The 23,370-nt window shown below is 47.5% G+C and overlaps 1 protein-coding gene across 3 annotated transcripts in view; it reads right to left on the bottom strand.

Moving 5' to 3' along the window:
* LOC105561657 overlaps positions 1 to 18,922 on the bottom strand; it is a 154,625-nt gene extending 135,703 nt beyond the window's left edge. For all 3 annotated transcript variants that reach the window (XM_012011829.1, XM_012011826.1, XM_012011827.1), the window contains exon 1: positions 18,600 to 18,922. The gene's annotated coding sequence lies outside the window, so the exon portion shown is untranslated. The remainder of the gene's footprint in view (positions 1 to 18,599) is intronic.
* Between the last annotated feature and the right edge of the window lie 4,448 nt (positions 18,923 to 23,370).

The following is a 23,370-nucleotide window of genomic DNA, read 5'->3' as shown; positions in this document are numbered from 1 at the left end:
AGAGTACCGAACGCAATTATATATGAAGTCCTGAAAAAGTAGGTTGTAGGTACACGTAAAGGTATTGACCCGCCATTCGCGCAAAGACCTACGATACGAAAGAGTCACGCGAGCCACGCGCTATTCGCATTTCGTATTTTAAAGGAAGTTCGGAGATTAAGGACAATTTACGGTGCGCCGGAGGCGGGAAGGAGGGGACTCCGGCGGTGCTCGCAGAAATCGCGACCGCCGTTATTTTAATAAATCACGTGCCTGCGCATTCGCTCGCCCGCCTTCATAACTCACACGCGCCGGTGTGGTTTACATTTACCGCGTGTGAGCATTCGTTTTTTCGCATTACGGAAAATTGTGACTAATTGCTGCCGCGCGCTACGATGGAAATAAATAGATCCTCTCTAAACACTCGGCTGAAAGTTACCGACCGTATAAGCTGCGAGAAGTACACAGTGTGTCTCAAGTCTATCCGACCATTCCTTCGGCAAGAATTGCCGGCGGTCAAACAATAGTCTGCCCAAAAGTGCTTCCGACAACACGTCAGTGCGGAGATGTTTATGAGAAATCTAGAATTCTGACAAATTAATTTCTAAAAAGCTTCAAAAACATTTATTTCGAGGCTTAACTGTCAAGATATTTATGAAAAGAAAATATTTTTTTTATAAATCCGACAAAAGAAACCTGTAATTCGAAAAATAGATTTGCCCCGCGAGAACTTTAAACTGTACCGAAGTACTTTGTTATAGCGTTAGCGTTTAAGATAATAAGCGCGAGAAGGTTGACGATGCTTGGCTACGTTACTTGCGCGAAGATTATGCCACGACGTAGCTACATTTCCGTCGGTAAAGTTTCGCATTAAATACTTCTCAGAGGAACGGAAGGGGCGCCATCAAAATTGCATAAGTTTTTCGGAAGCGCGACTAGTTGCGCGGAAAAAGAATTTCGCAGCGAAAGCCCAAGTTTGTCGCTTTGCAAGATGAGACAGGCGGGACAGGTAACGGCGGAGATCGCATTTTGTGGAAGCGTCCTCCCAGAAAGAAGAGGGGACTTGTTTAAATCGCGCCACGCGAGATTAGACCACAAAGCGACCCGGTTTCTTGTCGGTTCTCGCGACGGGAATCGGGATAATCGAGAGCTGCGGCAATTTCCGCTTCCAATTATTCGAAACAACGCCGCCCGGATCACCGCGAATCGATTAAACTCCCGGAAAATTTCTCGTAATCGAACGACATAACGGCGCACTGTACGCGCACAAAGCCGAAAACGACGCTCGGGCGGGCTACAAAAGAGTTGCCGCGACGGAGAATGGAGTTAATGATTCGCGACGCATGATAGCAATTCGCGATGGAAAAAAGGGAAAAAAAGTGCTTCGCGCTTTGGCTCGCAGAGCTGCGACAAAGAAAAGAAAATCCGACTGCAAGGTTGCTCCAGTTTTTGCGACTCACTTAGCTTCCAGGCAAACTCGACCCTGGTCTTCCTTTCACGACGGAAACACATTGGACATTCATCTCACGACCCTATTCCTGCTGCTCCCTTTTTTCGCTACGTTTCTTCCCTTTCTGTCATCAAAATTGCTAATTTTAAGCGACCTTTTAATCCCTAATTTTAAGCGACCTTTGAATCCTCTAAACATGTCATAATCCGCGCCCGATATAATCGACTGATTAATATTTCCGCTACATCGACCGGTATTTATAGTCAGATCTTATATTTAAGACCGTCTGAAGTTTATCTCAAGATGCTGTACGAAACATTTTATTGGCTACGAAGTAGCCAAAGATGATGTTAATACAATCTTAAATAGCTGACTATGAATACCGTCCATTGATTCGTATTGATTCTTGCCCAGATAACTGAAATTGCTCGTGATTCATGAGTGTAATAATCGTACATTTTCCACGAGTGAGAAAAAGAAGGATGGAAATCGTTTAGGTAAACTGATAAGTTTAGTCGTTTCTTCATTAACTCTAATTCGTCTGAAACTTCTTAATTCTCATTGCGATCCAAGTTTTTAAGTAATTATTCCACCCGTCGCTGGAATCCAAAGTTGCTCACTTTTTCAAATTAGGGGACGAGCGAGAAAGGCGGGGGAGGGGGGGGGCGAGGCGAGTCGGATCGCGAAAATGTCTGGGACTGTCAGCTACAAATTTCGGACAAACGGCCATTTTCATGTGCGGACAAAAATCCGCCTGCGGATTACGACCGCCGAAATAAATTTCGCGCACGCGTTTCCGGACCGTTTCGCTCGCTCGCGACGTGGCACGCGAGATGATTTCACGTGGACTCAGCTGAAAACGGCGATATCGCAGCCGCGCTGCTCCGATACGCTCCGCCGTTGTTGTCCGAACAAATGGCTGCTCGTTTATACTGATTTCAATCCCGGTCGCGCTATCAATCGTGCGATAAAATCGAGGCCAGGCTAATTGAACGGCATACGATGAAAATTCGGCGATCAAGTTCCTCCCCCCCCTTCCCTTTCCGGATCTACCAAATCGACGGTATACTCTCGACAGTCTAAATATTTAACATCTCCTCGTTCAACGGTATCTACGGCAATCGAATTCGCGATTACGAAACGCTCGCGCCTCCCATAGTTTAATTAAAGAGATTCGATACACGCATTTGCGTGTGTAATCGATGCGAAACAATTGTAGGAGATACTCTCTCGCGCCAAAGCGCCACGGTGGTTCGCGGCATGACGTAATGTATGATTCATTTGAATGATATATGCGCGAACGTAATTAAATCTTACAGCGAATCATAAACATACCGCCGATTGCAATCTGCACGCTAATTGGCGCTGTTATATCGCTCGAGATAGCGGGATAGACGGCTGGAATTGAATGCCACGATTTAGGGCAACGACACGTTAAGTCGCGAGCGATAAGTTTTACGCACACCGCCGCGTTTCTTGAGAGCTAAATCATTTTAAAAGTTTTTTACATCGTCAATAAATCGACCGGCGGAAAGGGGGCTCAGAATCGCAACAGAGTTTCGTAATATTTTATTAAATATGAAAATTTGTCAAACGTTCGGTTTCGATTAATAAAATTTCTATATGTACCTGCACACCAAAAGTGAGCCATTTGTTACATAATATTATGATACAGCACGTCAGATACCGATAATCGTCCGCTGCTTCGAAATTAGTTTATCGGCGATCAATTTGTCGACGAGCCAACCAGCGGAGGTTCATCTTGGAAATGCCCGGCCAGTACCGGCAGCACCGGTGTGTAACCCTATCGATATTCCGACAATTCCTCACCTCGATTTGGTATCCAGGGTACAAAGTAGGAGCGGATCGATCGTATGATCGATATCCCTGCGCGATGCGAACTGAAGGAATTTACTGCGATCGATCGGCCGCCCGTGGTCGACACACGCGGGGAACACGCGAGTCGAAGCGTATGCACGCGCGTGCACGTCATACACGACTGTATTCACTTTCACCCCACGACACGGCGCGGCACGAGCGCACAGTTCGCAGCCTGCGACATGAAATAACATCGGTCGTTAACGGGACACGACGTACGCACAGGGGGAGAGAAAAAATGGGGGAGGGAAGTGTCTAACGAACGTATAACGAGAAATTGCAAATAAAAGAGAACGCCGTTAGACGCCATTAAAACGAAATATTTGTGCGATAGCGAACGAAATGCCGTTCTAATTAAAATAAATAAATTGCGAAAGCCGAACAGGGATACGTTACGAGCAATTCGTAACGAGTGTACTTGCGCGAGAAAGAATCGTGGCCTGGATTGTTATTTCAAAAGTTGCCAATAATTTATCAGAGATATCATATAATTATTAACAGAAATTACCGCTGGCAATTCTATCTCGCCAACAGTTTTACGCAACGGATAATGATTGAATATTTAACGCCGGGAATTGAGGAAACGGTCATATCAAATTAAAACTGATAAAGCTCGATTATATTTAGTCCCCCGGTGGAATCTTTTATCGAGGCATATATCGGCGAGCTTTTCGCATTCGGCACGGATCGAATATCTCACGTGTGCTATGTGGACTCGCTCCAGGTTTAAGTACGGAACCTCGCCATTTGCGATGCAGCGATTATTAGTAACTCTGTAAATTCGAGGCTCTCGTAGTCGAAGGTGAAACTGCTTTGATCTTTCGGCAGCGTGCTAGTTGCACAATGCAGCGATACTAATTAGAGTTCGTATGGTCGTGAAACACGGCAATTTTGCTCGGAATGATGCATTATTTGCGCAGAACGGGGCTAATAGCGACAAGGAAGGCGCGCGTAGATTATGTCACATTGCCACGCGTGGATAATGGACCCGGACAAGTTGAACAAAGCCCGAGCAAAGCTCTTTCGCCGGTTGAATATTCTTTTCGACGCGAAGACGATTCAGGAAGGCAGTTCCATTTCCATATCGCCCGTTCACGAGCTTCGGTTCTGCGTTCACGGGAAACGCTTTGCAGCAAAATAAATTTTACTTCCCTAAATTATTTTTGAAAACTTTTATCGTGGGATACAAAAGTCGCAGCGCGAACGACATTAGACCGATATACCGGATTTCCCGAAGAACTTGCGAATGATTTTCTACGAAAACTTTTCTACATCAGGTTGAACACAGTAGATGGAAATTTAGCGAATAACAGGAGCGACATTGATTTTCAATGCGGGCAAATCTTGAAATAACTAATTAAAACTGTACAATCTCTTTATCAAATTTAACGTATCACTTTTTCTTCGTTACGATTTCTACGTAACTGAGGTGCTCTTAAAGCTTAACTTTTTCCAGCACCGAAGTGGCACCGTAATAATCGTATTAGACGCACAACTTTTAATAGATAAAAATTAAGTTGATTATTAATTTGAAAACTTTTATTGTCCAGTGCAAAACTCATCTACACAGAACGTAAGTGAAAAGAGTAGCGATCTGAATCGTCTCGTATATTTTATGCATGAAGCAGCCTCAGTTCCACTTTGAGACACGCATAATCTAAGAGTGTCACTTCGATACTTGGACAGCTTGCCAGGAGCAGCCGCGAGAAACAGGCACGGCGGACACAAAGGGGGAAAAGAAAACCGTCGCGAGACCGGAGCACGGTGGAGAGCACAAAGGGAGCGGTTTACGGAAGAAGAGGGATTAGCGCGGGACTGCGGTCACACGCGGTAAAGGGTGGACGGTCGCTCGCGGACGTCCGTGTCGCACGAGAGTTCCTGCGGAACTGACAGCACTTCCGTACGACAACGTAAAAATCACGAGACTTCCACCTCTTCCCACCCCCACCCCCATCCCCTCCGCTCGCGGCCGCCGCCGCGCCGGTCACGTGACCTTTCACCTCCCGCCGTCGCCGGAGATGCACTCTCGCCCCCCCCCCCCGACAGCCGCCCGTCCGCCAACCCCCGGGGTCCACGACGCCCCTTTCGTGCTCGCCCCGAAAACGCTCGGCAAAATTCTCGCCCGTGTCATTCGCGGCCCGACATTCCGCCCGTGTTCCCCTGGCGATTGGTTTAAACGAAACTCGATGGCAAGATTGCGTCTCAAACCGCTGGCGCGTGGATTTCTGGCTCTGTCAAAACCGGGAATTGGTCCGAAAAGCGAAAATGGACCGCGACGCTGTAAATTGCTGTAAATGAAAGACGCTACAGAATTAAAGCTGTAAAATGCCAAGGGCCGCGGCGACTCACGAGATAGGACTTCGAGCTTAGTTCTCACGTAATTCTAATCTCGATCTGTCCCGTTTCTGTCAAATAGAGATGATATCGACGGCACCGTGTAACAATAGTCCGTTTAGAGATGATTATTGCCGACATTGTAACAATGTCAAGATTCTAAACGTGTACACGGATCTCGAGTAACACGGGCCATGAATTGCGTTCACGTTTTAATGAAATCACTGAATGAAGACATCGAGATAAATCGTATCGCATTATTTTGACATATTCTTCTCGTTTACGTCACATGAAGATAATATCATAAAGAGACGTAAGTTCGTATTGTATGGAAACGATATTGTATTGTGAGAAGGAAAAGGTTCTAAATGGATCTTGAGAGGCTGGTTGAGAACGCGATACCAATGGCTCACGTAAGCGCCGAGGGAAGCGGGACCCGGCACTTCGCGTCCCGCGACTTCAATTATCCCCGGGGAACCTTAAGAACGGCCGTTCCTACGACAATGACTTATACGTCTCGCTTATCTCGCGCGATCCCCCGCGTGGGATTAAGCTCGCCCCCGGGGCGGGGGGGGGGGGCATTAAAAATATCCACTTTTTCCGCGCAAACGAGATTAGCGTCGTGCATTTCGGCGGCGGGGCAGGGGGGGGGGCGACTCCGAAACGTCGTTGAACATTAAGAACGGCCGTGGATCATCCGCTTATTATAGGGAAGCGGCTGTTTACCGAATAAACGCAGACGAACCGAGTAAATAACGCCGCGCGATAAATCTCCCGCACAGCTTCGCGTATCTGTGAGTGCGATAATTGCTGCTCTCGACGCGAGAGAGAGGGGGAGAGAGAGAGAGAGAGCTCATGTCAAATTTCGACCCGCCCGTTTGCCGCCGAGGCAAACTACATGATTTCTCAGCGGGCCGAGTCGCCACGTTAGATCCGACACTTTAGAAATTTTTCTTTTGTAATTCCCACGTTTTAATTTGCTCGGCGGATATAAAACCACTTCTCGTATATAGCGTTATTGAAATTGCAGAAAACATTTAACATTGTTATTGAAATTGCAGGATCATTTAAAATGAGACGCCCTGTATGTATACAGGTTGTCCCAGGAAGAAAAGTCAATATTCTGGGAGGTGATAGTATTGGTCATTTTAAGGAAAAATGGTTATATGAATACATGTCCTATTCCCCGAGGTTTCGTAAGAATCGCGTTTTCCAGAGATGTGGAAATTGGTCCCTAGTTGTCTAACCTGCCACTTCCGGGAGTTCTCACGACGTCGTAGCGAACGCTAGGCTTCCTGCGACGATCCCTCGGGCTTCTCACGGCCTCCCTACCGTTCCTCGACGATTCCTGGGCGATGTCGCGCGCGTAGGTGTGAGTCTTTAACGGTTGATACGCTTCGGTGGTCGCGCAGACGTCGATGCAGCCGCAGCACTTGGACATCGCGCGCCCGGCTCTTTCCACGCGCGACGATCGCAAGACCCTCCTCGCCGTTCCCGGCTTTCTGTCGCCGGCACACCACCGCAATATCCCCGCGAACCGCTTTACTTTCCGGCGGGCCGAGGCTCTGGTATCGACATCGTCTGCACGTCGTACGAGAACTACGAGGCGCGACTTTTGCGCTGCTCTTTGGCGAGGAAGCACGTTCGCCGATATAGAAGGTCCGAATGAAATACATTCGACGGTTTTGAACGGGCCACCGGTCCCGCCACGGCGAGCCAGAGCCGGATATATATATGTATAGGAGCCGTACGAATCGGAAAAGCCCGTGATCTATCGCGCGCGTGCTCTTTACGTGAACGTACTCCCGATAGCGCGAGGCGAGGCCAAGTCACGAAACACTCGGCGCGCTCGTATATAAGCTATCCTGAGGTAGCCCCACTCGAGATGAAAAGTTGGAATGATTTTCGGGTGGGCCTGGCCGTGCTCTCTCCGTGCAGTCCGCGCGCCGGGAACGTTTTATTTCAAACGGATATGAGAGAGCGAATTCAATTTTGAACCGCGGTAGATATGGAAAGAGCGCGGACCGTGCGTCCCGCGGCGCGTTTTTCGTCGCCGTGAATAAATATATAACGGAGATTATTTTCCTGCACGCGCACTCCTCGGCACCGCGTCGACTTCGGGCCGTGGAAATATCTACGGAAACGCTGCAGCGAATCGATGAAATACGAGAGCCATTTGAAAAGATTTCGGGATGAAATGCAAGTGGCGTCATTAGGCGAAAAGTTACAGCCGTTCTATGGAACGTGAGTAAAGTTCCGTCGAATGGGTCATGTTTTTTATAGAGCTCTGGACGAACATACGTGATTTTTGAAGAGCGAACTATTCGATGGAATGAGTTGGAAGTGCACGCGCGTTGGAAAGGGTCGGAACTACCTATTTAACGCCCGACGTCTGTTGGGCGATTTGTATCTCGCTCCGGGAACTTGTCAAATGGTCCTTGTAACAGCGACCGGTGTCAAGTACAGGCGACGTAACGGACTGGTCCCGAAGTCGACCGAAGTGTTCGGAACGATTTAGGCACGCCTGCGGGGTCCGCGCATACTCCGGCCGTAATCGAGATTCGGGTAAGCGCCGAGACAAAACCGAGAGAGCGCGGAAGGACCGACGGGAATGTGCGCAGCGACGTGCAGCGCGCGCCCACGAAACAATGCCGAAATTGAACCGGTTGCGTGTCCGTCCATCGGAATTGCGGGCACGTACGCCGGAATGTCTTTTCAGTTACAAACGCCGTAATTTTGCCCGATTCCCCGATCCCCCGCGCCGCGCTTCTTAATAATTGTTCGACGATTCTTAATATTCAGCTCGGCCCCGGATGCATTACAGCTGACGGCTCGCCGAACGCTACGTGACGATGTTCGATCGCGCGTGTGCTACCAGCGACGAGGTCCCTGAGGCACCGGGAATGACAATGTCTCCTTCGTGCTAGTTAAAATTCATCCGACCCTACGAAAGTCCCGAGCGAGATGGCTTCTACTTGAAAAGAAATTGCTAATGCCTGCTAAGGTTTTGTACTCCGTCGTGTTCCGATAGCAATTAGCGAAAATCAATTCTTCGTTTCAAACCGTATTGAAATTTACATATGTGTTGCCAGCGTTGAATAAATGAAACTAGTTCGCCGACCACAACTGGCTACTTTATTAGAAATTATTTACACAACGTTTCGACCAGTGTTTTTGGCCCTTTTCGGGTGAGCTGACGTTGGTGTTAACAGTCTCTGTAGTCGACGTGGTCAATAATGAAAAAGAAATTTTACATATAGATGGAAAAGAGACTGAACTGAATACGTGTCAGAGCCAGACTGATCATCGGCTACAAAGATTGTTAACGTTAACTCCAGGTCACTTGAAAAGCACCAAAAACACTGGTCGAAACGTTGAGTGTAAATAATTTTTAGTAAATTAGCCAGTTGTGGTCGAACTAGTTTTATTCTTTATTTTACTTTTTAAAAGGTGCCAGCGCTCCTGCAGACGTACCGTTGTACTGTACTTATTGACTTTGATCGCGATATTGTAAGTTTGATTCGATTTATTTTCGATCGGCCGAAATTGCGGAAACTTTCAGTTCGATCAGACGCACCTCGCGTTAGATATCGAAGAACGCCGTTGAAATTTCGCGAGTTCCCTCGCGATGGACGCTTGGGACGATACTGAGAGAAGTTCTCGCCGAAGGGCGGAGATGAAGAAGAAATAGAAGAAGAGTCAAAGAGTGGAGAGGAGCGCGTGTCCTCCGTCTGTGCGTCAGCGGTGCGTGACGCATAGCGATTTAAATAAGCATACAATATTTTCTGAACGAGAATCGGCGTATCCTCGCGATTATTTCGCCAAAACGCACGTGTGGAGGTTTGCCACGTTTTCGACAAAATCGATATATTAAGTGACAGAGATTATTCTTTATCGAGAAGTATAAACTAATAATCGATATCTTCATTTGGGGTCAACTTCTCGCGGCATTTGAAGCCTGACTTTATTCGTCGCGCAATGTTTTCGGGTCTCTCGGGACATTTCGAACAAATCGACGACTGATCTCTTTCGCAAGATCGTCTCTTGATCTTACGCAATTTTCGGATTTTCTGCTTAAACGCTCCTTTAAGACCAGAATGAGCGTTTAAACGAAGAGAAAAACCCGGAAATTATGTAAAATCGAGATACGACCTTGCGAAAGACTGCATCAGTCGATAATGCGGAAATGGCTTAGCAATCCACTGAATGTTACGCCAATGTGTCGACCGTACGATTGCATCGTATAGGAACATTCATCGAGAACGCGTTTGCTCGACACACGCATCGCTGTAGTCTGCAAACCAGGCGGATCAACAACCGGACGTGGCTCCGGACTGCAGCTTCTTCTGCGTTTCGTCTGCCCCTCGTCGAGCGCACGCACGATGCACACGGGGGATTTAACGCAACCCCGCTCGTTTGCGCGGGGGAATAGATCGAGGAAGTGGAAATGCATAATTAACACGTGACTATTAAGTTAATTGTCCGAACGTAATTATATATCGAGACAGAGAGATTCAAATGGAACGAGGCAAGCATTCGCGCGGTGGACAGGAACAAAAACGCTGTTATTAATGACGAGGAGCTTTTTTTTTTCTTCGCTGGAGACACGGGATAAGCTCGCTTCGCCCCAGACGAAAAATGGCAGCGGCCGTTAATGCGCCGCGAACGAGGGAGTAGATTGCGGAAAAGACCGGCGGTGCGAGATCGACGCGTCCGACGAAAACGAGAGACACGTGCGCGCCATAAGGGCGACGATCTCACGCCTCGCAAATCCGGATCTCGTTTTCGTCCACCGTGAAAAAAAAAGACTCCGCTAATCTTATCTGCGCGCCGGTGCGTCGAGATAACGGGAGCCGCACGTGTGCCGCGATCGGCGCAAAGTCCGGTATTCTAATAGAGCCCGCGCTTCGATACAACGCTGAATCGATTAAGTCACGTCGGAGAATTAAATCTCATAATTCGCCGCAATTACCCGAGCGTGACGGATCGCGTATAACGGAATAATACGCGCAGGTAGACCGAGAGCGATGTAAGGTGCGCTTCGACGCAAATCGTGGAAATACGAAGGGCGACGAGAGACGACTCGAGTTTATTTCCCTAACGTGCACGTTTTGCTACGCTCCGACTCCCCGAGACGTGTATTTTCTGTCGGTTTTGACACGAGATATGAAAATATCTCTGCAATCTTCAATTCTATATATATATATATCCGTATTAGATTACGATATATTTAAATCGAATTTATGACGTGTGTGTTTAAAATATACGTATACTTCCCTCGACGTAATTCTTCGTTCTAGAATTTGTGCTCGTAATTAAAACTAAACTCGGAGTTTAAGTGAAAAAAAAAAGATCTGATGAAGCTAAGGCAAGCGTAAAGCGGCAACGTAATATTTAGCGATTTCAAAGTCAGATTATGAAAGCTGTGGCCAGCAAAATAAAGGTGGCCGGCTTATTGAGAGCAAGTATCAAATTTAAGCTCATTTAAAAGAGACTAATCTATTGGCATATGCATATAGTGTACCACAATTGCAATATTTAAATGAGCAATATTACATATTTTATTGTACAATATAATGGAGAGTACTACATATTTAATACTCAATATTTAATATTTAAATGGAGATCTATTAAGTTTTAACATTTTGTTATGAAGTTGTCGAAGCCATAATATTTTTCGAATTCGCCATCAAAATTAATATCGTGTTTGCGGTAAAATCTATGATTATTTAAATGCTAAACTATCAATATTATTCACGTATTCACCGACCCTTTTCTTTCCTTCGCAAAATGAAGTAATCGACCTACTAACTATAAACGAAAAATAATTTCTTAAATATTAGAGAGAGAGAGAGAGAGAGAGAAAGAGAGAGTTGAATGTAAAGGCATCGGCTGGAACTAACGTACAATGTTAATTGTATGTCGTATTGCATATAAGACTCGTAAAAAGATGGCAGCGTGTAAATGCATTTGCAGACAAAAGCGAGCGGACTTTAAGACATTAATTGCTTCTAACCGGAAAATTATTGCGGCCTCGACATTTTCACTTGCAGATTTTCGATTCTAATTGTTAACCCTCAGGGGAAACATTATTGAAGTATTATAACATGCTAGCAAAGTGCTTTTTTTATATCTTGCCTAGATAGAGAAAGAAGACGTAAAATAATTATAAGATATTAAGATCGATATTGCTTTCCGTCTCTCTCGCTCCCTCTCTGCGCAGTTTTTTAACCCAATAAATTTCATTTAATGGCCTGTAGGTGCGTGATCCGTTTACTTTGAGAAAAGCGCAGTCTCTTTTCCGTTCGAGACGGCAAATTTATTAAGGACAAAAAGACCTCAAAAGATAAGTCATCTGGCGCGAGCATTCTGGCCGCGCATGTCGAATTTTCTTTCCGCCTAGACTCTCTTCTTAGACTCCCGTCAACCTGTATTCACTGCCTCTCGTCTCGTACGCGCCATTTAACCATACTCGGAAAACCAAAGGTCGATCGAGACCGCGACCGTGCGCTCCATCTGATTTCAGGTATCAAATGCGCGCGCGTCCCGGAATTGTGTTGAAAAGTTTGCGAGCGAAAGAGAGACCCGTGATGCCAGGGTGTATTACACGATGTAAATTCGCAATAAGTGAACTTGTAATGACCGTATTAAAAGCGACTGAAAACTATTTCTACCTTTTGCGCTGTGATAGTATAAAGTACGCATTATGCTTGTTATTTTGCATATTAATGAGATATACACTTATATTTATATACAATGAATTACTCGATAGAAATAATTTTGTTGACCGTATCTGCCGATTTTAATGTTTAAGAATCGCTACGTTTCGACCATGGATTTTGGTCCTTTTCAAGCGATCTGACTATGCAAAATAAAAGATTTACAAATTATTACATAAACAATTTTAACTTTTTTTTCAGTTATTCATTCTATTTTACTTTATAACATTTGTTTCTCATACAAATCTCACTCACCGTTAAGCTTTAAAATAATAAAATGTGCCATCACTTGCGTTTGCAAACGCAAATATTAATATTTTAACACACAACAATGTGTGTAAATAATATTTCACGCGTAATATTATTACAACGAATTATATTGTTACGTATAATAATATTTTTAACGTGTTTCACACGTAATATTTCGTGTAAAATAGCAAACTTTAATACTTTTTTCTAGAACTTTGAGACGGTCAATCTTTATTTAATTAGTCTTATTTTGCACGTATTGATGTAAAGAATAGACTGCAAAAATTTGAAACAATTCTCACATAAACGATTTTACGAAATGACTGCCTTCATTTTACGTGTTATCAGATATTATTATTATGTTACATTGCGCAATAAGACGCGAAAATGAGAATAACGAGACGATCGCATCGAGCGAACAGCCAATGTCCGGTCTAAAAATACCGATGACAGCTTAGAAATACAAAACGAATCTATCGAGGCGAGGATGGAGGGCAATATTCATGCACGGTGCCTGGTGGCCGCGTGGAAGCCAACGCTCTCATAATTCAGTACAGTGTGCAATATCGAGGATCTACGGAGCTGCGACGCCCGCATACTTTCGTATTTCACGTGAAACAGGTGGATATTGCCATCGATAGATCACCCGTGCCATCCACGTGGCGGTCTCCGCCGCAGCTTAGCCGCGAAGTGCGTCCGCAAAATCGACTGATTTGTTTAGTGCCGACGTTCGCGGCGCATGTTTAACGACGATATGAATTTTCCGAAATTCCATAAATGTTTCTTTCGCGCGTAAGAATTTTTTCAAGACGTTTCATCCTCCTGACACAAGGGAACGCGCAAGAGAAATACGTCTCTCCAAAGCGAGGGAAATGTTTGCACGCGTTTCTGTATCGGCCGATTTATCGAATTTTTAAGGCTGGGTTGCATATATTAGGTTGTTGCATATGAAATGGCCGTTTTTTGAAACTTTCATCAATTGCTCTCAAATGCCGAGTAAACTGTTGAATAGTGGACGCCTACCGAAACCCTTAGCTCGTCGTTGTCTATGGCCGTTTCAGGGTGAAACCAGGAGGTTCATTTTCCAGGCTTACATTTCCTGAAATTTTTCAAACCAACGCCTAGTTCGTTCGCCAGTTGTACTCTTCTCCAAACGCCGGGTTGACGTTTCTGGCTGCTTTTGCTGCGTTATGTCCGAGTTTAAACCCGTAAAAAAAATTAGCCCATTTGACTCGTATCCAACATTTCAAGTTGGCTGGCCACGAAAACGTTGACAGTGATCAATAAAAAAATGAAATCTAGGTTTTGAAGATCAGGGTTGTCACTTTAATTCGACATATAACAACTGTCTCGTTCCGTTCGTTTTTATGTAGTAAAACGTCAGTAATGTTACCAATCTGCGAAAACGGCCATGTCATGCGCAACAACCTAATATTTTACACTCCACGCGAATAATGTTAGAGTTACAAGTCAGCACCGGTTTCGCCATCCACGAACGTACCGCAATTTTGCGTTTTTTCTTTTTTTTCCCCCCCTTAAAACCGCAGCGCAATTTTTTTCAGATCACAATCGTTATCGCGGTCAACTTTTCGTTCGATGGTTTCACAATCTCAGCACTCTTCGAAGAGCCGAATCGTAGGATAATTCCGTCCCGAGAAAAACGCCGCGAAAACTGCGAGGATGAGGACCGAAAGCCATGCTGCGGTAACCGTGAGAAAGGACGGTGCTTTCCGTTCGTCGTAACATAATCGCAACGGTTTTTCACATTGTTCCGTCGATCCTCAAACTCGGCGGGCTGTCCAGAGAATAAATAAACGAGCAAAGAAACCCTTTTGTGTAACGCCTCGTCCAATTTTCTCACTTGAAATATTAACGTTCTTGCGAGAGACGCTACACAAAAATCTGTTGAGCATTCACAACTCCCGACAGCAGCGAACCTCTTTTTATCCCTCCATTGTAATTTGCGCGCTTCGATAAACGCCTTTATTCGCTAATCGCCACGTTCGCAGCGGGGAAAGAACTAATTAATAGTAACCGGAGTAACCAGATCTCCAGCTTTAACCTACAGAGAAATCGCTTCCTTTTCGCAAACATTTAAAAAGATAAAAGGAAAACGAATACCACTTTAAGATACCAGGGCCGTCCCTTATTTAGGAAAATATTCCAGTTTCATTTTCGTTCATATCGTCATTTCTTAACGAAAGTAACATCCTCCGTGATTTGAATGCGAAAGACGTCGGAGATGCATCCGGCGAGTCTCGGTGAATGTTCCGTAGGAACGGCGACGAGTTGAGGGGAACCGAATCCGATGGTATCGAGCGGCCCCGGGATTATACCGCCCTATCCCTTTGCTACCACCTTGCGCGAATTGCCGCGCGAGAAGTCGAAGTCCGGGATCGATATTCCGGAGCGCACTTCGAATTCGGAGGCGAGAAATGAGGGTCTCCATCGAAACTTTAATCGATCACCCTGCCGGGGGCGGGGGTGGGGGGGGGGGAGGCGGGAAGAGAGGCCAAGAATCGTAGAGACCGAGAGATCGAGGAAGACGAGAGAAGAGAGCGAGGCCGAACGGAGGCGAGAGAACGCGCGGATTCGCCGTGGCGCCGTCGAGCACTCTTACCTCGATACTTTCGCCGGGCTCGTGCGTGCACACTGCAATCGAGTGCACTCGAGAAAGTAGCCACGTGGTGCCGTATCGTCCCGAGATACCGAGGGGAATCGGAGCAAAAACGACGAGGCCGGCGCATCGGCATGTTTTGCGGGCCGTGCGAAACGAAAACGTATAGAGAACTCGACACACTCCGCCACCTCGGGCGCGATCTCGCGAGATCGCGTTAATTAAATCGGTGCGCGTCGGAAAGGACACGGGTGTGTTCATAGTCGATTCTTATTTCAATATCATCCTAAGTGTTGTCTTGAGGGGCTAATACGGCTCTGCGATCGGTGTTAAAAACACATTAAGAATATACTCGAGACGATCTTGAATATAAGAACGGACGATGAATACCGGCCGTAGACAATGGGATAAAATAAGAGCATTGCGCAAATAAGAAGGCACAAAAAAACGTTCGCTAAAATAGCACGTCCGCCCGTTGCTGTAATTTATTAGAATAATTGTCAGGATTTATGATCTCCGAAATGATCTCCGCGCGGCGAAAGTTGGCGATAAAAATGGAGCAGAGGTGCAGCGACACAATTAAAGAAGGAAATAGTGCTTTTCCACGTGCGGGCGCGCTACTTTGGGGGAGAAACATCACCGTGATGAATTATCGCGGTACTCGGCGCGAACAAGAGGCGTTTACGTCACGGAAAACTCTGGCTTTTGGGAGAAAACACGCGCGCGATGCGTCCCTTGGCGTTTCCTGTCCCGATGCGACCTCATCTCATGGCGTTATGGCGTTTGCTTTGTGTGTATCAAAGCGCGAGTGTATGTAGAGAGAACGAGGAACAGAGAGAGGGACAGACAAGTGGAAAAGGACAGCGGGATAGCGAGCGAGCGAGCAAGAGAGAGAGAGAGAGAGAGCCGGTTCGAGAGGATGCAGAAGAGCGCATGGAGGAAACGGGTAAACGGGGACGCGGTGGTAAAGGAGAGAAGGAATGCGGCGCGGTCACAACATCAAAGTGAAACGAGATGGTGAGTCGTCTGGCTGCAGCCGAGCGCGCATGCTGAATGCACGGAGGCTGCCGAGAACGGAGCGGACCGGGCTTATGGTCCACGGTTACTGCCCGAGTGCGCGGGCACGTACGAAAGGACCCCTCCGTCTGACGTTCCGGAGTTCGTCGCTACGTTAACGGTGTCCTTACACCGACTATCCGCGACTATGCGAAGCATCCTGGACGCACCGAGGCCTGGGGCTCCTCCCCCTCTATTTGCCGTCCTGTTTCTTTTTTTTTAACACTTCGGCACTCGCGCGAACGATCGCTTGTGCCGCGGTCATTATTGTCCTTCTTTCCCTCGAGGATTATATTTGACCGGCGAGACGCTCTCCCATAGCTTTATGGTTTCTTTACGAAAGGAATTTTCGAGGCTCGGGAATAGTCGTCCTCGGATAGTTATACGTTACATAGAATTGCGTCAGATTTAACGACGGTGCTGCGTGGACCCCTCGTGATTGATAGCTAATGCTCCGTTTCCTAGCTTTTCCGATAGACTGACCCCCCTGGCGATTTTCCATTCGGTTTTTCACGACGCGAGCGGCGCCTCGTTGCGTCACAGAAAGCGGAAACAAACAGGAAGAGGTGACTCGGCGAGCGAAGAGACAGATACGCGCTTTTGTCGCGCGTAATATGAGTTATTTCTCTTAATTCAGTTCTTCCGTTTCCAATGTGAGAACGATACGACGCGGTCCGTCTCGAGTTAGCGTCTATATTCGCGACTGAAAGATGGCTTTGTGGCATTCCATTTATCCTGTACACTTCGATAAGAATACGCGATATAAGACCGGGGTGGCCGGGTAGCGTAGCAACAGCTTGCAGCTATTTTAAATTCACGTCGAAAATATGCGGCGAACTGTACGTTACAATTCGCACAAGTTTCGCGCTGCAAAATGCTTTCTGATTCTTGCCAACGAAATTAAATCAATCTACCGCTCCGCAGCGACGTTTTTACTTCGTTCAAACCACACGGGCGATCTCTTGCCCTCCGAGGAGGGAAAAAGCCTTAACTCCAGAAATTAACTTTTTTCAGAACGATCGAATTTAATATCTAGTTGACCGCATTAACATACTGAATAACTGTGTAACTTATTTTGGGTTTTCTTTCGTATGCCAATTCAATCCGAGCGTGAGGTATTCTTGCCCCAAAAATGTTACACCCTCGGAAAAGATTTCCGTCACCGAGACAAAAAATAGTCCTGACGCATTTATATTTCTCACAACCGCATTTAGCATAAAAATAAGACAATATCGAAATAAAATCAATAATTCTTATTCTCCTCTATCGAATTCAAAGAGATTGACTTACTATATTGAGACGAGAGTAACTTGTATAAATGTAAGTTTATATATTCTTGCGTTTAGAATCAATTTTCCCTCCATCTTGGCACCGCGATATTCGACAAAAGACAATGCATACTGCCATTTTATTCTAGATTTTATAATTTTTTATTTAAGGAGGGGTTTCATTTCACTTATCAAGTATAAATTCTAAAAGGGAACAAACCAATAATCGGAGTTACACGCTTATCGTAGATGCTAATAAAATTACAATTTTAATTTTAGTTATCTTTGCCTTAGCCGGTCTTTCCGTGCACGTTGCCCCACAATTACATGGTTTTCAGGATAAGTGTTAAGAGACAATTTTCTCCCCGTGGTTACCCCCTTTGGCGCGGGGTCTCTGTATCGTTCACGATGATCCGCCTTTTTCTTTTCATATTACCACGAATGCGTTCGGTTCACATTCGAATCGCTTTGTTAATTACAATTACTCGCAATCAGCTGAGACAAGAACACGGAAAATTCGCCGTCGATTTCGGGCGCTCCGGGGTGTAAATTGCATTCCGCTCGACCATCGTCGCCGTTCGGCGGCGCTTAATTGCGTTATTTTCCGCAAAGCGCGACTGCACTTTGCTTAATCGAATTCTACGCCGAGAAATCGGCGAGCCACGAAATGATCTCGTCACGTAGTCGCCCTTCGGCCGTCGAATTGCCGAACGAGAGGCGAAAAACCGCGACACGCGGGGAAACGTCCCGGGCGACTACGATCGCGCGGGCTCGATTTGAATTTAAGTTGGCTCGGAAGATAATTAATAGACCGTCCGTCGAGATGCCGGGGGATCAACCGGTTTCCGCGAGAGCGCCACGAATTTCCTTCGAAGAGCAGCCGAGCTGCCACGGTCCACGTGGCAAATCGGAATTGATTTAAGAAAGAAAGAAAAAAATTCCACCCGACGAAAACATCGCCCCGGTCTAATCGCGGGTGATTCTCCATTGCCCCGATACGGGAGACGAGAAACAACGCAACATTCCAAGCAGAAAGAGCGGACACTCACCTCCGCTACGATCTCGGGTGTTGCTTCGACGAACGGTCTCACGGCATCCCAGCATCCTCCGTTCTCTCGTTCGCCGGGCGATCCTCTCCGTCCTCGTCCCTCTCTGCTTCCTCCCCTCACCCCCTCAGCCCCTCCCGTTCCAAGTACGTAATTGGAAACGGCGAGCTGCGAGAAAGACAGCGGTACTAAGTTTAAAGCCACAGAAGGGCACTGTTCTCTCTGGTGGGCATGCGAGTACGCGGGGGCTTACTTTGGCTAACAATTCTCGCAAATTATACTCGAAATTCTTCAAGTGTACGTGAGCGCATGAGAGAAAAAGACAATCGCGAAATGGAGTTCGGAAACTGAGGAAGTTACGTAACGCTGAAGGAAAATGAGGTTCCTCGTTTACGAAATAACGGAGATTCTTTCTTTTTTTCACGCTCGCACTCATAATGCAAGAGAGGATTGCGCGGTGTGAGATGTCGGAAATCAGGCGCGCGCGCGCGTTCTCACCGGCGGAGGAAAGTACGCGTGTATAATATTTTCGGTGATAATTTTCACGCGCCCGTAAACTACCGGGTGCTTCCCGACTTGGCGAAATTTACGTTTGTCTTGAGAATAATTGAACGAGCGCGACGGAGGAGCGCCCGGGTGTAAATAAAACCTGGGATGCATATAAAATATCAGGAAATTCGAGATGCGGAAAGAGACCCGCTGACAAAATCGTAAAAGAGATGCGGGACGCGCGACGGTTGGAAAGTAACGAATTAATTTAAGGAATTGCCAGGTCCCGCGCGCTCCAAACTTTGTTTCGTGTTTCGTTTCCGACGCTCGTTAGCGTGTCACGCGCGTGCTCCTAAATTCGTGCTCGAGCTCCACGGCGCATTCCAGCGATTTCGATCGGTCGATGACTAAGGATTACATTTACATGATCCTCCCCTCCGTCCCGGTTTCTCAGAGGAGTGTCCAAGGGAGATGCTTTTTTTCCCCTCCGGTCGGTACGTGACAGGAATGCGGGAATACGCCCACAGCCGAAATATCTACCTGCGCGACTCGCCTCTCCCGCGTGAGTCACGATCTTCACGACGCGCGCGCTTCCTCTATTAGCGAATTCGGCAGCTTGCACTAGTGCGCACTTGAGTGCACACCAACGCTTGTTCAGAGTTTACTCTTTTAGCAAAAAAATGATCCGTACAAATGCTGTACGGATCATTTCACCGGTTAAGACTTATATTGCACTTGTACGACAAACTTGTCAAGTTTCTCCGTTAGCGAATTCGGCAACATGCACTAGTCCGCACTCGAGTGCACACCAACGCTTGCTCAGAGTCTACTCTTATATTTATGGTCGTCTCAAGTACATGTCCAAAAATTATTTAGCAAAAAAAAAAAACATAATCCGTACAAATGCTATACGGATAATTTTACTGGCTAAGGCTTGTATTACACTTGTCGTACGACAAAGTTTTCAAGTTTCTCCAATAGCGAATTCGACAATTCGTTTAGTGACTTTTACTCTAATTGGTCAAATTTCAATCTAATCTCAATCCGTAGTCTGATACGCGCTTGTTTACAATCAATTCTTAGGACCTGAGCAGGATGACTGTCTTGTACTCTTAAGACAGTGCTTTGCGTTTTAAATCTTTGTCTTAGGCCCGGTCTACAGTGAGTTGTTAGTCATTAGTTAGAAGTCAGATCTGTGCCTTAACCCGCAATACGTAGTGTGACACGGGCTTTAGGGCGCGCTCAGTGCGCACCAGTGCAAGCTGCACTGAATTCGCTATATGTTACGCGTCCCGACACCTCGCCACGATCGCGAGCACGATCGCGCGCGTCCTCGCGACAAACCCCGTGGAAACCGTCGCGCGTCGTTTCTCTCGCGGCGTAGACACGCGAGAGTCTCAATGCCGGCCGTGCTTGACTAACACGCGTGTAACTCCGCGCTATCGTCCGCGGCGCGTCGAAAGAGAAAAGGGATCTCGCAAATGAAATTACATTATTCCTTTATAACGCGATGAATTATTGGACGCCAGTACATGACTAGTCAATGTGGAAGAATTGTTAAACGACGCCGACTGGCAAATTCTAATTAAATACATTTAATGCGAAAAATATTACCTCAGCCAGGACTTGAAACTTCCCTACAATCTAAGGCCCGGTTTCACCAGGCGTCGCTTAACTTTAATCTTAGTTTAATTCACGCTTCAGGTCAATCGATTCTCTTCTTAGGCCCGGTTTCACCAACGTTGTGTAACTTTCTATGTTTCTATGTTTTACTTTTGCTTAATTCCTTCTCTTTTCATCTGTTACTTTAGAAAGAAACAAACGTGAATTAAACTAAGATCAAAGTTAAACGACGTTTGGTGAAACCGGGCCTCAGACCCGGTCGAACGTCGCTGAACTTTGAGTCTTGGTTTAATTCGTGCTTGTCTCTTTCCAAAGTAACAGTTGGAAAGAGACAAAGAACGAGTTAAGCTAAGCTTAAAGTTAAACAACGTTGGTGAAACCGAGCCTACGCGGGCGTCCCACCAATTCGACCACTGAGGTGTTTCTTTTTTTTTTCTTTTACGCCTTTCGAGCCCCGTGCCCACGATACGTAGCCAGTCAACCTGCACCTTTTACGGAAAAGCTGCAGTTGGCTGGCTACACAATTTCCCGGGATCCCGAATCGATTTCTAACCTCGTGGACGCGATTGGCTTTAGAGTCGCCGTTAACGACGCAGTTTCGCCGTTTCAGGCGAGGCGAGGGAACACATTCGGGGCAGCGGAGCCCGATATATCCGTCTCGGAAAGGATCGATCGATTCGCGATTGCGAAACTAACCTCGAGAAGCGACGAACGGGGGGGCGCGGGTCCTTACCGGTCCACTGTATATCCACTCACTGCACTCAATTTTACGCACACCCTCGCGATCGTTGCGCGCGCGCGCGCACACACACGCGATCCTACTTTTCGGCACCTTCGAGCGGAAGTCACTGGACTCCTTCCTCACGGAGCGAACGCCCGGCTCCCAATTTCTCCCGTCGGCCTCCCTTCGCGCGCCGTCCGACAACGACGCACCTCTCCTACCCCTCGCGTACTCCGATTCTCACCCGGCCGAGATTCGGAAGGCGAACGGCGGGCCGCACTTTTCACGGCGACGCGTCCGATGGAGAGCGACACGCTGAGCGTCGCTCCGCGCTCCGAGAGCGCCGTTCCGCCGATCGAGCGGACGGCCGATCGAGCGATCGGAGCAGCGCGAGCGCGGCCGACGGTGACGCGTCGACGCGAAGGAAACTCTCACCGCCGCCGCCGCCGCCGTGGATCGCACCTCGCGAGCCGTGTATCTCTCTCTCTCCGCCGCGCCTATGCGCGTTTCCGTCGCGCTCTCCGCCGCCGATCGCACAGCACAACCCGAGCCCACCTGAACGCGTGCGTGCGTGCGTGCGTGCGTGCGTGCGTGCGTGCGTGCGTTCGTTCGTGCGCGCGCGCGCGCGTGCGTGCGTCCCGCGAGAGCACCGCGTACCCACCGCGTAAGAACGAAACCGACACGACACTGGATGAGAACGGGCAACAGGTTCGTCGGCTTGCCCCCGAGGAACGCGCGGCGCAGGTAAAGGGGCAAGCGCGGGGAGGGGCGGGGGGGCAGGGGCAGGCCAGCCAGGCGAGCCAGGTAAGCCGCCATTGCTCCTGACGCAGCATCCAACCTGGCAGGGGCGTAATTAACGGGGCCCGCGGGGACCCCTCCTCCCCATTCTTCTCGCGAGAAATGAGATTCTAACGACGACTCCTTTTTTTCCCCCGTCTGGGCTGGTGTACCTCGAGAGCCCGCGCTCGGCGCCGTCGTGTGGAAAACGGGGTCTCTCTCTCTCCGCGGGATCAGTTGAGATCGCGAGGAGGTTATCTCTCTCTCTCTCTCTCGCCTTGTCGCGATTTGTTTTGCGTAAAAAATAAAAAAATAAAAAACACCGTCACGGCAAATTCCGATTTTGATTCGCCGCCTGGAAACTACCGGCCTCTTCAGCGACGACGAGTTTTCTAAGTTAGAAAGTAACGATTTCATTTCTCACGCGGCTACGTTCTGCCCAATTTAAATTCCGTGGCAATTAAACGCGAAAAGGAGAGGCCCGTCCGTTGTCCTTATCTTTCCGTCGGTGATTAGAATTGAAGAGGAGAGCGCGAAACGCGTTCTCCCCGAAGGTGTCCTCGATACTTTTATCTCACTTTTACCGTGGGATCGTAAAGGCGGACTCGACAGTCGCCCCGGAAGTTTACGTCTCCGTGTTTGCCCCTCGTTAGTCCCGAAATACACCGCGCGCGCCTAAATCCGGCACGTCGGCGCAATCAATCGCATTGTTTGACGTAGCGCCTGCGATAGGAAGTGCTGGTTACGTCACTGCGGCAACAGGTTGTTGCCAATGGAAGCTGCCATGAATGAGCGAGCGAGCGAGCGAGCGAGCCCGTTTCGTGGCAGCCGACGCGGCCTGCCCCTGGCATTAGGCAAAACCGAGTGCGATCTTTCGCTGCCGGACGCCCGCGCGTCCGCAATTCGCTCGATAAATATACGCAAAATCGCCCTCGAGTCGCGCTCGTCCGCGCTTTCCCCTCGTATTTTCTCTTCATTCCACATCAGTATTCCGTTCTACTTCTCTCCTGTCTCTTTCTTTCTCTCTCTCTCTCTGTTCTTATATTCTATACATTATTCTAGATTTTAATTTTTTATTATACAAAGATTTATTCTCATTCGTAATTATTCTCTCTCTCTCTCTCTCTCTCTCTCTCTCTCTCTCTCTCTCTCTCTCTCTCTCTC

This window comes from Vollenhovia emeryi, unplaced genomic scaffold (genome assembly GCF_000949405.1).
Source record: "Vollenhovia emeryi isolate VEMERY1.0 unplaced genomic scaffold, V.emery_V1.0 DF939203.1, whole genome shotgun sequence".
NCBI lineage: Eukaryota > Metazoa > Arthropoda > Insecta > Hymenoptera > Formicidae > Vollenhovia > Vollenhovia emeryi.
Note: the sequence above shows the minus strand (reverse complement) of the source record. Positions and strands in the feature narration are given on the sequence as shown.